The 16,246-nt window shown below is 38.6% G+C and overlaps 1 pseudogene; it reads right to left on the reverse strand.

Annotated features, from left to right (window-relative positions):
• Positions 1-696: 696 nt before the first annotated feature.
• Positions 697-1,519, reverse strand: LOC116104814 (annotated as a pseudogene).
• Between the last annotated feature and the right edge of the window lie 14,727 nt (positions 1,520-16,246).

A 16,246-nucleotide genomic window follows, 5' to 3' on the forward strand; every position in this document is an offset into this window, starting at 1 on the left:
TAAACGATTTTGTTTTTCTAAGTTTAGAGTAATTATTTTTGGGATAAAATGAATCTAAGAATTTTTTTTTATGATTATGGATTTAAAAGGCAAGCTTCCAGCAATGTGTGTAATAAATTACATTTGTCACAATTTTTTATTTTAATGAAAATTAAGAAAAACAATTTCACCTAATAACACACATAAGTTACTTTCATATGCGAAAGGAAATAAATTATCAAGTATCTGTATGCAACTGCTGTTACATGTTATATACTTAGTTTTTCATCTACAAATTTACTTAAAATGAAACAATAATTGATGAAAGATTTGCACACATACAAATATTATTTGATGTAATTAGAAAAATTCTTTAAATTTTCTACTAAAGGAAATGCGTTCTTATTTCTTTTTTAGGAGAGGATGCTTCCTCATCTTTGGTATTTTACTCTGATTCTATAAAATGAAGGCTTCTAAATTTCACAAGGATGCTCTTATACTTGTCTGTCAGATACAGCTCCAATTCATGCACGTGCTTGTAGATTCCCAGTCCTATGCCTACCTGAAACCCTTTGTCTATATTTCCCACTCATATATGCAGGTCCTGGCTTTAATTTTTCAAAATTTCTAAGCAAAGTTGATTTCAGCATTCATCTTTATTTATTTAATTATTTTTACAAATAGGACTTTTATTTGTCACTGTTAAAAATCTGGATTTTAAACAGGTTCTTGGACTTGTGGTTCATATCCATTGGCTCATTCAATTTTAGCCCTTGTCTTGTCACCAGTTGTTTTCCCACAACTACCATCTTCACTCTAGAGTTCCGTGAGTTTCCCAATTCAAACTTGTGTTTCTTTAGTATTTTTCCTTTTCTAATAAAGATGTCATGCAGAGGATAAATGGACAGGCAATCCTTTCTATGTCTTTCCCAATGCTGTCTGGAATCAGTTTATTAATTACTTTCTTCAAGTCATTTGTCTGCACTTCTTGAGTCATGATTTCCATCATCTTCTTCCAGATATGGTAGACCTACTACTGCTGCTCAAAAGATGTCTTGTGTATCTGATTGCTGCATTTTTTAGTGAAACCAACACAGATAAATCAGACCCATCGGTCGTCTTGACATCAAAATGAGCTTCAATTATAGTCTGCCATTTTTTGACCATAGAAGACATTTTGTCCCGAGTAAGATCTAGGTCATAGAAGTTAGTCAGTTTTTTACCCTCAATGTCTTCAGTAATTGGCTTGAATTTTCTAAATGTAACTTTGTCATTCTATAGATTGGCAAGGCTCACTTAAAAAACATGACCCTTGAAGACATCAGATGCAATTTTGGTTCCTTGAGTCCTTGTGACTAATGCTTTTTCCAATGTTTCTAATATTGAACATAGGCAGAGCTTTCATGTCATACCAGTCATTCTTAGAAAATGGGTCAACCACTTCTTGGCCTTTCGTCAAGCACTTGCTCTTGCTGACTGCATGGTGCCACTCAGAAAGCCAAAAAGGAATCTTTATTTTTTGTGTGCCACTAACAACCATTTTAGCTTGGGTTTTTGGATGACTTTTTCTTAGGTAAGCAACTTTTCCATAGGTACTGTGCATCAGAAACTGTGTACCTATATCATGAGATTATTACCTCATTGAAAGCTTATTACTTCCTTTTTCCTACCTGCTGTATGGATTGATACACCACTTACACAGAGATAAGGTAAGCTCAGAGACATTTGGCTTGTAAAGAGTTTCAGCTCCTGCTACCAATCTTTCTCTCTTCACTTTGAATGCAGTAACTCACACTGAAGTTTCTTTTTATAACATTACCACAGATTAGGTGCTTGAACACACATTTTAGATGTTAAAGAATCAGCTTTCCTTTTTTAATTTAGTGCAAAACTGGCAAATGAAGTTATTGCCAGGATGTGAATTCCCTACAAGTGAAGAGAAAATATTTCAATGTTTGTGATAAATGTTTGCTAATGAAGACAAACTTTAAAATTTGAAGGGTTTCAAACTCTTCTAATTTTTTTTAAAAAAAAATACACATTCAGCTAAAGAAAAACAATACTGTTAATATCCCAACAACTTATTTTCCTTCAATAGATTATGCTTGGCAAGCTAACTGTGTTGCCAACACTGCAGATATGTTTCTTCTGAGGTAACTCCCAAGCCTTCTGTTTGTTATGAAGTTGCTTAAACACAAAACTTCAGACCCAGAATTTCTTTTTCTGGGAGATAGAAGCTGTTAGTATCAGAATTAAAATGGTCATGTCTAATATGATTTTTCTTCATTTTACTCTTTTATAATTGTCATTTTCCTCCTTATTTATGAATATTCTTAGTGAGGAACTCATAGACTATTACACATGGGTAAAGTTTATGACGTTCCTCTTTTAGCTTTGATATAACAAGTAGCCTTAAGTGAACATACTTGAAGAAGATGAGCACTAAACCTGCAGCAGATTTCTCTCCATATGCCTTTGTTTTATTAATCCTGTGACAATTTCACATAATGATTTTTGATCATATTTACTTCCTTTCCTCCTACTCCTCCCAGATCCACCCACACATTCCAACGCACCCAACTCTCAATTCCTTTCTCACACAACTTTGCTATACTGCTGCCTCTTCCTCCTCCTCCTCTGACTTTTTCATTTGTAAAGTCCAGTTTCTGTTACTCAGTTACTCTTGGGTGTAAATCTTGCCCATGGACTATGGTTAACCTACTTGACTCTCTTCCCAGAAGCTATCAAATACCAATCGCTCCTCATCTAGTGGTGGGATTTACTGACACCACCAACCACCATGCTGGAATTTAGTTTGGCTTGAGCTTATGCAGAATTTGTGCATGCACTTGCAATTGTTGCATCAGTGCAAATGTCTTGCTAAGTCTGGAAAACATTATTTCTTTGAAGGTGTGTACCATTTTCTTCTTTATTCTTAAATGGAGTTACCCCTCCATCCATTTTCACTATTTTCTCTTCCTCTCAGCTTCTTCTCTCCACCAGATTCACAGCTCTTTGTTCCCTGCTCCCAGAAAAGAGCAGGCCTCCCAGGGACATCAACCAAAAGCCTCACAAGCTTCAACGAGACTGTCCACATACTATAATATCAAGGCTAGATGAGACAAACCGTAGGAGGAAAGGGTCTCACAAGTAGACAAAAGAATCCTCCCTTCCTCTGTTAGATTTCCTATAACTCCAAGCTACTCAGCCATAGCATATATGCAGAAGACTGAGGTCAAATCCCTAAGGATCCATGATCTCTACTTGCCTCAATAAGTCCAGGTCAGTTAATTCTGTGGGCCACATTCTCATTAGGTTCCTGACCCCTCTGATTCCTCTGATCCTTCCTCCCACTCCTTCATAGGATATCCCATCTCTTCCCAATGTTTGGCTGTGGGACTCTCCGTGTGCTCCCATCAGGTGCTGAATGAAGTATCTCTGGTCTGTTTGATGATAATTCTGCTAGGCTCCAGTCCCAAACACTTTGCATGCAGGACAAACTGTAGGTACAACGTTTTCTGGCTGGGTTGGTGTCCCAATCCCTCCACTTGAGGCTTTGCCTGGTTACAGAAGGTGGCTGGTTCAGGCTTCATGAATGCCATTACCAGAGTCTTTTCTAGGGTCATTCCTGTAGAGCTCCTAGACTTTCCATTGTACTAGGTTTCCACCTCACCCCAGAAATGACCCCAATTCCATTTGTTTCTCCCAGTATTCTCCTTTTCTCCCAGACTTGATTCCTCCTGTTCTTACCACCATCAACCCACAGTCTTCCCTATGAAATAGATTAAATTTCCTCTTCCTATGAAGATCCTTGTACTTCCCCTTAAGCCCTCCTTATTACTTAGCCTCTCTATGTCTATGGACAGTACAGCTAATCCACAGTATATATCCACTTATAAGTGAGTACATACCAAGTTTGTATTTCTGGGTGTGAGTTACCTCCCTTAGGATGATTTTTCTAGTTCCATCCATTTGTCTGTAAATCTCATGATGTCATTGTTTTTACAAACCAAGTAATACTCCATTGTATAATGTACCACATTTTCTTCATCCATCTCCGGTTTTAAAACTATTTCTGCCCCTCTCTGTGAAGACTTATGAACCCTAAGTAGTGCTATTGCACATATTATGGTTTTCTCATTGAGGGATTTGTGGTCCACAGTTACTAGTTCACTGTATCTTGACAAGGTAGGAATTTCTATAAAAATTTGCACTTACTTAAAGAAGAGGCTTCTCTAATGAGGGCAGAGAGAACTGATTTATGGGTATAGACACAAATTATTAGTAATTATTTTAATTCTATGTCTATTTGGCAGAATAATGGTAATAAGTTCTCTTCTAGGGCCTATGACTCAGATAGTCACAGCTTCTTGGCCACCTTAACAGTAGCAGTTATAGGTCTTATTTTATGAAGGGCCTTAGAGACAACTGGAAGGTGGTTGGCTACTCCTATAGTACTAATTCCTCTATTGTATACCAGTGGGCATATCTTGTCAGAACAATCATTATTTTAGCTTGGTGGATTCACTGGTAGGTGAGATTACTTCTTATAGAGACCCACATAAAACCTTCCAGCATTATGAAGGCTAGGCATTGCAGATGAAGCTTCCAGATGAATCTCAGCTGATTCTATTCATATTTTATGACTCTGTCAAGTTCTGTAGGATAGCCAAAAGTAAAGCACTGGCATTACCCTGTCATGTTTTATACACTACAAGCTATCAAATAATAATAGCAAAAAAAGTAACAGGGATGGTTTACCTCCTTTTGAGTTTTGCCCAGAACATCAGGATTCATTTTTCAAATAAATATTCAGTGGGCAAGTAGAGCGAATGCAAGACACTAAAGTTAAAAAGAAATGGTTAGCAAAATCAGACCATTTAAAAATAGTGTTAGGAGCTACTCAGGTTAAATTATAGACATAAGTAGGAAAGTACTTTAAATACATATTAATTAGCTACATGTGGGAGAGCATTATTCATTTAGCATGTATACTACTGTTGTTTTAATTTTTACCTGTTAGTTTTATTATTAATGTGTGTGTATGTATGACATGGGAGGTGTGTGCTTGTCCTGGTGTGAGTACACAAGTTCGTATAGCTTCATGCAATTGGTTCTATCTTTACACATTTATTAGGTTCAGATGATAGAACTCCAGTTGCTAGGCTTGCGTGGCAGGCACTCTTTTCCACTGAGCCATTCCATGAGCCCACGGGTGTTCTTCTAAAAGGAATAGAATCCTGGCATAAAATATTTGAAGCTAATTTTTTAGAAGTAGTTCTTTTTTTAAAACTTAATTTAATTTCTTATTGGTTATTTTATTTATTTACATTTCAAATGTTATCCTCCTTACCAGTTTCTGCTCCACAACCCCCTATCCTTTCTCCCTCCCCATCTCTATGAGGGTGCACACCCACCTGCACACCCACTCCTGCTTCAGTGCTCTAGCATTCCCCTACACTGAGGCATCAGGGCTCCACAGGACCAAGGGGATACCCTCCCATTGATGCCAGATAAGGCAATCCTCTACTATATATCCAGCTGGAGCTATGTGTACTCTTTGGTTGGTGGTTTAGTCCCTGAGAGCTCTGTGAGGTCTGGTTGGTTGATACTGTTGTTCTTCCTATGTGGCTGCAAACCCCTTCAGCTCCTTCAATCTTTGCCCTAACTTCTCCATTGGGGTCCCTCCTCTCAGTCTGATGTTTGGCTGTGCACATCCATATCTGTATTGGTCAGGTTCTAGAAGATCCTCTCAGGGGACAGCTATATCAGGCTCCTCTCAGAAAGCGCTTCTTGGCATCATCAATAGTGTCTGGGTTTGGTGTCTGCAGATGGGATGGAACCCTAGGTGCGGCAGTTTCTGGATGGCCTTTCTTTCAGTTTCTGCTCCACTCTTTACTCCTGCATTTCATTTTGACAGGAGGAAGTCTAGATTAATATTTTTGAGGTGGGCAGGTGGCCCCATCTCTACCAGAGGCTGAGCCTATCCACTTGATATGGTCTCTACAGGTTCTCTCTTCCATTTGTTGGGTATTTCGGCTGATGTCCTCCCTGTTGGGTCCTGGGAACCTCTTGGGTCCTTGGCATCTGGGACTTTATAGTGGCTTGCCTCAGTTCCCCATCCCCCACTGCTACACACCTCCTATCAAATTCCTGACCCTCTGTATTTCTCCCCCATCTCCTCTCTATCTGTACTGGTCCCCCTTTTTGCCTTCCCCCTGCTTTTTCCCTCTCAGACTCCTCTCCCTCTACTTCCTGAGATTATTTTCTTTCCCCTTCTGAGTAGGACTGGAGTATCCACACTTTAGTGTAGTGATCTTTCTTCTTGAGTTTCACATGGTCTGTGAGTTGTACCCACAGATTGCATAAATGTACCTTGTTTTCTGTATCCATTTCTCTGTTGAGGAACATTTAAGTTGTTTCTAGCTTCTGGCTATTATAAATAAGGCTGCTATGAACATAGTGGAGCGTGTGTCCTTGTTATATGGTAGAGCATCTTTTGGGTATATGCCCAAGAGTGGTATAGTTGGGTCCTCAGGTAATACTATGCCAAATTTTCTGAAGAACCACCAGACTGATTTCCAGAGTGATTGTACCAGTTTGCAATTCCACCAGCAATGGAGGAGTGTTCCTCTTTCTCCACATCCTCGCCAGCATCTGCTTTCACCTGAGTTTTTTTCCCAATAAAATATTTCCTCATCTATTTTTATTAGATATTTTCCTTATTTACATTTCCAATGATATCTCTTTTCCCAGTTTCCCCTCTGAAAAAGAGCAAAAACCCTGTTCCCTCCTCTCCTCCTCCTGCTTACCAACCCACCCTCTCCTGTTTCCTGGATCTGGCATTCCCTTACACTGGGGCATAGAACTGTCACAGGACCAAGGGCCTCTCCTCCCACTGAAGACTGACTAGGCCATCCTCTGCTACATATGCAGCTGGAGCCATGAGTCCCACCATATGTACTCTTTGAGGGTCATGGTTAGTTTATATTGTTGTTCAACCAAAGGGGCTGCAAATCCTTCAGTCACCTGAGTTTTTTATCTTAGCCATTCTGACTAGTGTGAGGTGGAATCTTAGGGTTGCTTTGATTTGCATTTCTCTGATGACTAAGGTGAAGCCTAATTTTTTATTGGTAACAATAATTTACAAATCAGAAATCTGAGTGAGTATAATATATAATTATTGATGTTATTATAAAAGTACACGTTAATACATTTTCAAAAATGCAAATGTAATTTAAAATTTAAATTTAGAAGTAGACAGAAACCAAAGAGAGTATAGATAACTTTAGTGAGCAAAGTTTATCTGAAGTAGAGCAGCCTAACTAACCTTCAAAGTATATCCTCCAGGTGTTGAAAAAAATATAAAAACATGCAAAATGAAATTTTGTGCTGGGCAGTGGTGGCACATACCTTTAATCCCAGCACTTGGGAGGCAGAGGCAAGGCAGATTTTTGAGTTCGAGGTCAGCCTGGTCTACAGAGTGAGTTCCAGGACAGCCAAAGCTACACAGAGAAACTCTGTCTCCAAAACAAAACAAAACAAAACAAAACAAAATTCTAAAAAACAAAAAAGAAATTTTGTAATTTTGTATCTGATATAGGAATATCTAAAATTAATTTGAAGCTGGTCATGGTAGCTTATCTATATTTATAGCATGTGTGATGATGAAGCTGGAGGATCATGCATTTCAGGCCAATTTGGATTATATAGATAACAGTAGATCAACAATGAAAGAAAGTTCATGCTTTATAAATGAATGTGCTGAGTTTATTGAGCTGTTCCTCACAGGAGAAAAAGTCTCAGATGTCAAATGATTGAAGTCAGAGCCACCATGGCTTTCTAATTACAGTGAATAGAATCAAACAGGGAAGCTATGTGGAAGATCCTAAAACATGTAGAAGTCTAGTCACAAAATTCTAAGTTAAAAAGAAATTAAGAAACTCAAAAGGGAATAGAACTCCATATAGGAATGAGGAATATCAATTAATAAAAGCAAAGATTCTGCATAGCAAAAGACACTACCATTTGGACAAAGTAGTAGCCTACAGAATGGAGAAAGATTATTGTCAACATTTATAAAGAATCCAAAAGGCTTGACATCAAGAAAATAATTCAATTAAAATGGGAATACAGATCTAAGTAGAGAATTTTCAAAAGAGGAAAATCAATAGCTGAGAAACATTTAAAGTTATTTTCAGGGTCGTTACTTATCAGGGGAACACAAATGAAAAGTATTTTGAAACTTTATATTACACAAATCAGCATGGCTAAGATCATTATTAAATTGGTGACAGTTCATACTGACATGAATGTGAAGTAAGGGCAATTCTCATCCATTGCTGATAAAAGCGAAGTCTTCTACAGCTACTTTGAAAATCATTGTGGTAGTTCCACACACAGATGGACTGATCTATTTCAAGGTACTGTCATTTCTCTCCTAGACATACATTCAAAGAATATTAGATCCTACCACAGGGACATATGTTCACCCATGTTCACTGTCTATCTATTCATAATAGCTAGAAATTAGAAACAGCCTAGATATCTGTCAATAGGAAAATAAATAAAGAAAATGTGGTACATTCTCACAATCGCTTTTTACTCAGCTGTTAAAACACATGAAAACATGCAATTCAAAGGTAAATTGATAGGTCTAGATAAAAAAACATCATCCTGAATGAGGTAACCCAAACCCAGAAAGACAAATGAAATATGTATTCACTTATATGTAGATGTTAGCTGTTAAGTCTTCCATAAGCCAGCTGTAATCCATATAATTACAAAAGTTAGATACAGAGTAAGGGACTAGGGAGGAGAAATTAATCTCTGTAGGAAGGGAAAATAGAACAGATAGTTATAAATGGATGGAGGCAGGAGGGGTGACAGAATGGGAGGATCAAATGGGGACAGGAAGATGAGTGAGGGAATATGAGGATGGACAGTAAAACTAAGGGATTTCAGGGCTTGAGTGGAAACCTAATACAGTAGAGGCTTCCTAAAATATATATATACATATATAAATCTCATTTAAATGAAATCACCAGATAAGAGGAGAGACAGAGCCCAAGTTGAGTATCTAGCAGCACAAAATAAAGTTTTCAGTACCAAGATATAATTACTGTAATTGAATTGTTGGCCAAAGGTCCTTATAGAAACCTGGAAAAAATCAAGGTTATTGCCAAGGCTATTGGTTATCCTCCACAAAGCGAAGGCAAATTCCTATTGCTGGAGCCAACACTTATACAACTCCCTGAACATGGACAAGTCAAGCTACTATCCACCTAAACCTCTTAGCCCTACATACCAGTGCTGATAGTCCAGGAAGGTACTCTTCATGCTAGCTAGCGAAGGATACAGGTAAACACTAACCCAGCTACGAGCCTTTCCATCTAGGATTTAATTACCTACTCATAGGATGTGCTGGTGCTACAGTGGCATGAAGCTTGTGGGGGTAACCAACAAATATCTGATTGCATTTAGGGGCCATTCCATGAGATGGAGCCAATCTCCAATACTGCTTAGGTGGCCAAGAACCTGAAATCAGGCCAGGGACCTAGAAGAGTACCAATACTATCATTCTGCTAAAGGAACACAGCAACAAAATGACTCCTAATGACATTCTGCTATACTCATAGATGGGTGCCTTGTTCAGCCATCATCACAGAAGCTTCCTCCTGCTGCAAACGGGAACACATACAGAGACATGTAAACTGGACAATGTACAGAGTGAGAGACCTTACAATACTCAGCCCTAAAATGAAAGTCTCCATCAAATTCCTTCTATCAGGTTTAAGGGAACTCTTCAGAAAAGCAGGCAGAAAGAGTGTAAGAGACTGAGGGGATGGAGGGAGGACACTCCAAAAATAAGGCCTTCTAAACACAGCAGGACCTCCATACATATGAACTCAGAGACTTATGGAAGTACACACAGGGCCTGCAGGAGTCTGTGCCAGGTAGAGTCCTAGTACAGGAAGAGAGTGGATACAAGCTTCCATCAATAAACCAGAGGCTATTTCCAATTGACAGCCCTTCTCAAAGGAAAAATTAGTTTTTTTCAAGGGATTGTCCCTGGATATACAAACCACTCTTAAAGAGAGGCTGCATGCTCAGCACTAGATGGCCAGAATTCAATGGTATATTTGGGTGTTCTTTGACTTATAATGTTGTATCTGGAAATTATATTTACTTATTTTTTATTTTAATTTTATTTTTAATTAGTCATTTATTTTTTTGCTTCCTTCCAAGTCCTTTGCATACAATGTACATTTTTGTGCTTTTGTGGGATTTCTGTGTGAGTAAACATGTGTGTCTATGTCTATTTTAATGTTTCTAGAGCTTTTTCTTTGACTCTTTTCCTCCTGTTTGATTGCTTTGTCCCGTTCTAAATTGTTTGTTTTTGTTTTATCGTATTTTATTTTAATTCTTTAGACTCCTGCTTGTTTTCTCAACAGAAGCAGAAAAGGGGTGGGTTCAGTTGGGAGGGGAGAGAGGAAGGATCATGGAGGAGCTGGGGAGTAAATATGCTGTGTCACAAAACCAATTTTCAATAAAAAATAAACAAAAAAGAGAACAAAACAAAAAGAAACACAAAGAAAAAAGTGCACATGTAAACATGAGAATAAAGACAAACTATCGTGATTCTTGTGAAAAACATGTTTATAAGGGAATTGCTAGCTTTAGTAGAGAAGAGGACACTTGTAAAAGCGAATTTCATTCCACAGTGTTGAAGGTGGCAAGACTTAGCACTGCTCTGTGTAATGAACGAGTCTTGACTGAGCATTCTCCCCATTGTCCTTCCTTCTACTGCTGTGGTAAAATGTGGTGTTTCTTGCTTCGAGAAGATGCCGAGTTGTTCCAAAAGCACAAACTGTACCACCACTAGATTACAAAGCTTCTATTGCCCTGATATTTGCAGCTTCCAGCAGCATGAAAATAATAATCCAGTCCTTAGCCTATTGTTACTACGGTACAACATACCCAAACACAGTCTTTCCCAAACAAACAAACAAAACAATAACAAGAACAAAAGAAAAAGTTAAAAAATATCAAGCAGAAACTCATTTAGTACACAAACTCCATCCATGTTTAAATGTCACCTTGACTCAGGATAGATAAGTTGAAGAGGTTTACTGAGCATGAGCAAAGATGAGCAACAGAAGTGTATTTAAGATTCTGTGTTGAAGACTTGAAGCCAAGATGTGTGGACCAGACAGCTGGACTCATAATAGAGATGAAATCAAAGGAGAGACACATGGAGTTAATGGAACATGGCCAGCTAAGGGGGTGGAGGAGTAATGAAGGATGGTGTAGCTTGCTTTTGCTGCATACAGTTTCATTATTCACAATCTAGGGACCATAGACATCTAGAAGGATAACAAGAAAAGCAAGTAAGAACTGGTAATGTGCACTTGTTATTCATAGGATTAGTTCCACTTATGGGTGTGTGCGTGTAATTAGGTGATTGCCAGGAATATTCAAGAAAGGAAATTGATGGTATCTTCCACATTATAATCAGATGATGAATTTTCAAACAGTAGGGCAAAGAGACATTTTAAATTAACACATGAAAACCCATGCCCAATCTTCACAAACAGGCATTAAGTATAGCAATGCTCTGATAAAAGGGAAGAGGAATGAATACCTGGGGAGGTAGAGATTCTGAAGACAGAATGTTGCAGAAGTGGGTAGAGCTCAGATTCTAGACTCTTCATGCTATTCATTCCAATTTTGCAAAGTACAGACAAAATGATGAGGAGAGAGGAAGAATTCATAGTTGCTTTGTGACAACATATTTCATAATCGTAGTCTTTTTGATGGCCTTTTATGCTATGCATGATCACACTTGCATAGATGAACTGTTCCAACAAAATAGAGACGGGGGATACAGACGTGATCAGGGCACAGAAAAAGGATGTTCCATTAGAAAGCAGCCCTTTTACTTCTCTTTGCAACTGCATCAGAAGTGAAAACTTTCCCAAAGAAGGGTGGATTCTGAAGATAACGCTGATTGCGTATCTCTTATAAATGTGACTCTGAATAGAGAAGACGGTTTTCATTCCTTTTTGACACATCTGTTTTTCAAAAAGAATATTGCTTAATAGTAAGCAGGGGGATGTAGTTTGACTATGCAGCTGCAGGACCAGAATATTACATTGAGAGACCTATGAACAGAATTAGTCATGAAAAATCTATATCTTGAAAAAAAAAAAAAAAACAAACAACATATACAAAACAATTCTGTAGCTGCACGAAGCTTTCACGAAGTGTTTTTAGTAAGTTGCTGAATGTGGTAACTATCAATATGGGCTTCTTTAATCTCATGACTTAATGAATAGATGGCACTGTATACCCCACCCCCATCTTCAAGCTTATAAAGTGGCTATACTGTTCATGAGTTGTTCTCTGCCACTGAGTATGGTACAAGTCAGCTTCATTTCCATGAGATGTGAGGCTCAAGGACTGTATTGAACTTCTCTAAACTAGTGGAAACATGTAACCCAGCACTGGAGACACTGAGGCAGAAGAACCATAAATTCAGGCTAGTTGTTGTACATATCAAGGCTATATCTTAAAAATAGATTGATTTTAGAAAGACAGCAGTACAAACTCCTTATGAATCCTCTTTTTTTTTCCTCATCCCCTTGTGGGAAATAGCTCTCTCTTATTGTCTATTGCTTCTTTAACATTCTTTGGTTCCTATGTTATACTCCTGGATCATTTTCTTCAACAAGTCACTTATGTATCTAACATCGCCATCTTCTTAGAAAAACTATACTGATACATCATATAGCTATGATTCAGGAAGACAGACAGCATGATGAGGCTCTGGAACTGACTCATGGGCTTTTCTAGGAAAAGCATGCAATACACAAATAGAATACAGCACAATGAAAATCCTTATCACCTTTTGTTGTTTGCTGCTGCTGCTGTTGTTGTTGAAGACCCAACTATAAGTATTGAGAGAACCATGCTACTGGAAAGGAATGTCCTCATAGATGCAATGATTGAAATCTAGGGAGCAAAATATTCCACAAGCCATGCAAAATCATGTTCTTTCTGCGTACATTGTATTGGTGCTTGCGTAAGATCAGCACAACACTTAATCCAGTGAAAAGCAGTAAGTTCTAAGTCTGAAGATTAGATGCTCTGTTTGGCCACAGAAAGGGCTCAATATCCTCTGGTACGTTGTTATAGGTGCAGCTGAGCAATGAAGATAAGCTTTGAATGAGTTAGAGAATAGTGAGACAATGCTGCTTAAAAAACTCAGGATGCTGGTTGCAAATCTTAGGCTGAGAAACATGGTTGGAGCCAATAAGTTGATACCTGTGAGGATACTGACTAGAATACTGGAGACCAGAACACCAACAAAGAGAAGCGATCAACCTTCTCTGTGAAGATTTGAGTTTCAAGGCACAACACTCATACTAAGAGAGTATCTAAAATGATGAAATTAAATAGTCATGTCAAGGACCCAATGCCTCGGGTAGATAGAAGTGGGAGAATCCCCACTCCCTGATGAGGATCAGAGAGATAGCAAAATCTTCCTCTGATTCTAGGGTAAATGTTGGCACCAAGTAAACAATTATTAACCTAGGCCTTCCTCTTCCCAATGACTGCACCCTGAGATTGCTCGTTACAGACACCTCCTATTAAGTCTAGATGGCCCTTTTCCATGTGATGTACATAGAAAAGATGATGAGGTTGTTGGTTGTCTCATAATTGGTATCACTCTGTTGTGATTTGAATAACCCTATCCCAGGGTGTGGCACTATTTAGAGAGGTGTGGCCTTGTTCCAGAAGGTGTGGCCTGTGGGAGTAGGTATACCACTCTGATCTTGGGTTTTAAAATCCTCATCCTAACTGCCTGGAAGAAGTCTTCACCTAGGGGCCTTCAGATGAAGTTGTAGAACTCTCAGCTCCTTCTGCCTGGATGCTGTCATGCTCCTACCTTGATAATAGACTGAATATCTGAACATGTAGCCAGCCCCAATTAAACATTGTCTTTATAATGTTTTGGTCATGGTGTCTGTTCCCAACAGTAAAACCCTAACTAAGACACACTCTTAGTTATATGTTCTAAGACACCACTAGCATGTGTTCTCATCTGAACCCCAGGTTTTCTATATGTGTATCTTTTCTTTTTTTTTTTTATTATACAGTCACCCCAATAAGGTCAAGTCCAAAACCATGCTACATTCATGGGGAACAAAGAATAAGCTTGCAGCATTCTGAAGCAGAGTTATAATCTGTCTGTCTGTATGTTTCTCTCTTTCTTGTGTATATGTGTGGTATATGTATATGTTTACAAGGGTATGTGCACACACACACATGTATATATTTCAGGTGCCTGTACATGTGTCTGCACAAGTATGTAGAGGCCAGAGGTTGATGGTAGGTGGCTTCCTCAGTAACTTTCCATCTTATTCTATGAGACAGGGTCTCTCTCTAGATCTGGGAGTAATCAGTTTCGCTAGACTCCCAGGTCAATGAGCTCTCTGGAGCTGCCTGTCTCCAGTTTCTCATTCCAGGATAGCAGACTTGTCCTACTGTGCTCAGCTTTTATCTAACTGCTGAAGAATTTGTCACAAATATTACAAGCTGGGCCATCCCAGTAGTTCTTATGATAGCTTTAGTAGAGGATTATAAACACATTGAATGATCTTGGTAGAAAATATTTTTTTCCTCTGAATCCTAAATAACAATAAACTTAAATTTTCCTACTAGTGATTGATTTCTCTCTGGCCTGCCAATTTCAAAGGAGAGTAGTATCAGGAGCCATTTAGGAAAGGCAAAAGTCATGCAAGTAAATTTTCTGGAGATGGCCCACTGCTTCGTAGGGCTGAGATGGGTAAGCTCTGAGTTGCACGGCCTTCAGAGATTTTCATCCTAGGATTGCTTCTTGTTACTGATATGCCTTTCATGTTGCAATTGCATAGTCTAATGATTCCTGGGCATTAGTTCATCCTATTGGGTAGATTTTCTGTACATCAACAAGGATGTACTCTCATGTAGCAATGCTGTTTAGAAAAATTGATAATTTCATAACTCTTATAATGGTTTATAGAATTCCTAAATTTATATAAGTAATTTTCAGCCCTCTAAAAAGCTGCAAATAGGACTCTGTAAACCTTCATGTGTCACAGGCTAATTGCACTAGGATAAGAAAGCAGGCTTGGACCAAATTTATGATCAGGGAAAACATCCATTCTAGGTTAGTTATGAGACCACTATCTGGTAACTAAAGGTCATAAACTGGGAATAGACAATTTATTGTAAGTGCAAGGAGAGAAAGTGAAATACTGACTGGTTTATCTAGGAAAAACTTCAAAGGTAATGAAACAGAAAGCAGATGATTTGCCACGTGACAAAATTGTGCTAACTTACGATGTAGGAATTAGTTTTTTTTAAATTAATCATTCCATTCATTTACATCTCAAGTGATATTCCCTTTCTCTGTTACCCCTCCATAATCCCCCACTCCATACCCCCTTTCCCCCTCCCCTTTGCCTCTATGAGGGTGCTCCCCCACCCAACCACCTACTCCCACGTCACCACCCTAAAATCCCCCTATACTTGGGCATCAAATCTCCACAAGACCAAGGGCCTCCCCTCCCATTGATGTCAGACAGTGTCTGGAGCCATGGATCTCTCCCTGTACACTCCTTGGTTGGTGGTCTAGTCCCTGGGAGCATTGGGTGGTCTGGCCAGGAGACATTGTTCTTCCTATGAGGTTGCAAATACCTTCCACTCCTTCTGTCCTTCCACCAGTTCGCCCACCAGGGTCCCCAAGCTCAGTCTGATGGTTGGCTGTGAGCATCCACATCTGCATTGTTCAGGTACTGGCAGAACCTCCCAGGGAACAGTCACTCTTCGCAACAGCAACAGTGTAGGGGTCAGTTTTTTAAAACTTTTAATGAACTTGTGGAGCTAGTAACAAATAATTAATGTTTAGTCAGGTACTAGACTTAATGGAAATACATATAAACATTTATGCTGTGACTATCAATTTATGACTTGAATTAGTGTCTTAAATTTGCTATGAACTTACAAAATATAAAGATGCTTTGAAGACAATGTGATCTGTTATCCTGGGATAGTATAAGAACTAAGATCAACAATAAGGAGGGCCTTTTTTTCTTTTCTTGCAGCAATAAAAGGGTAGCGGCCTATTCTTTTTCTGAACTATAAGAGTAGGGTTTTTTTTTTTTTCTTACTTGAAACAATAAAAAGGTCGAAGCTTTTTCTTTTTCTCTGAAATAAAGGT

Source organism: Mastomys coucha, unplaced genomic scaffold, assembly GCF_008632895.1.
Source record: "Mastomys coucha isolate ucsf_1 unplaced genomic scaffold, UCSF_Mcou_1 pScaffold22, whole genome shotgun sequence".
Taxonomy (NCBI): Eukaryota; Metazoa; Chordata; class Mammalia; order Rodentia; family Muridae; genus Mastomys; species Mastomys coucha.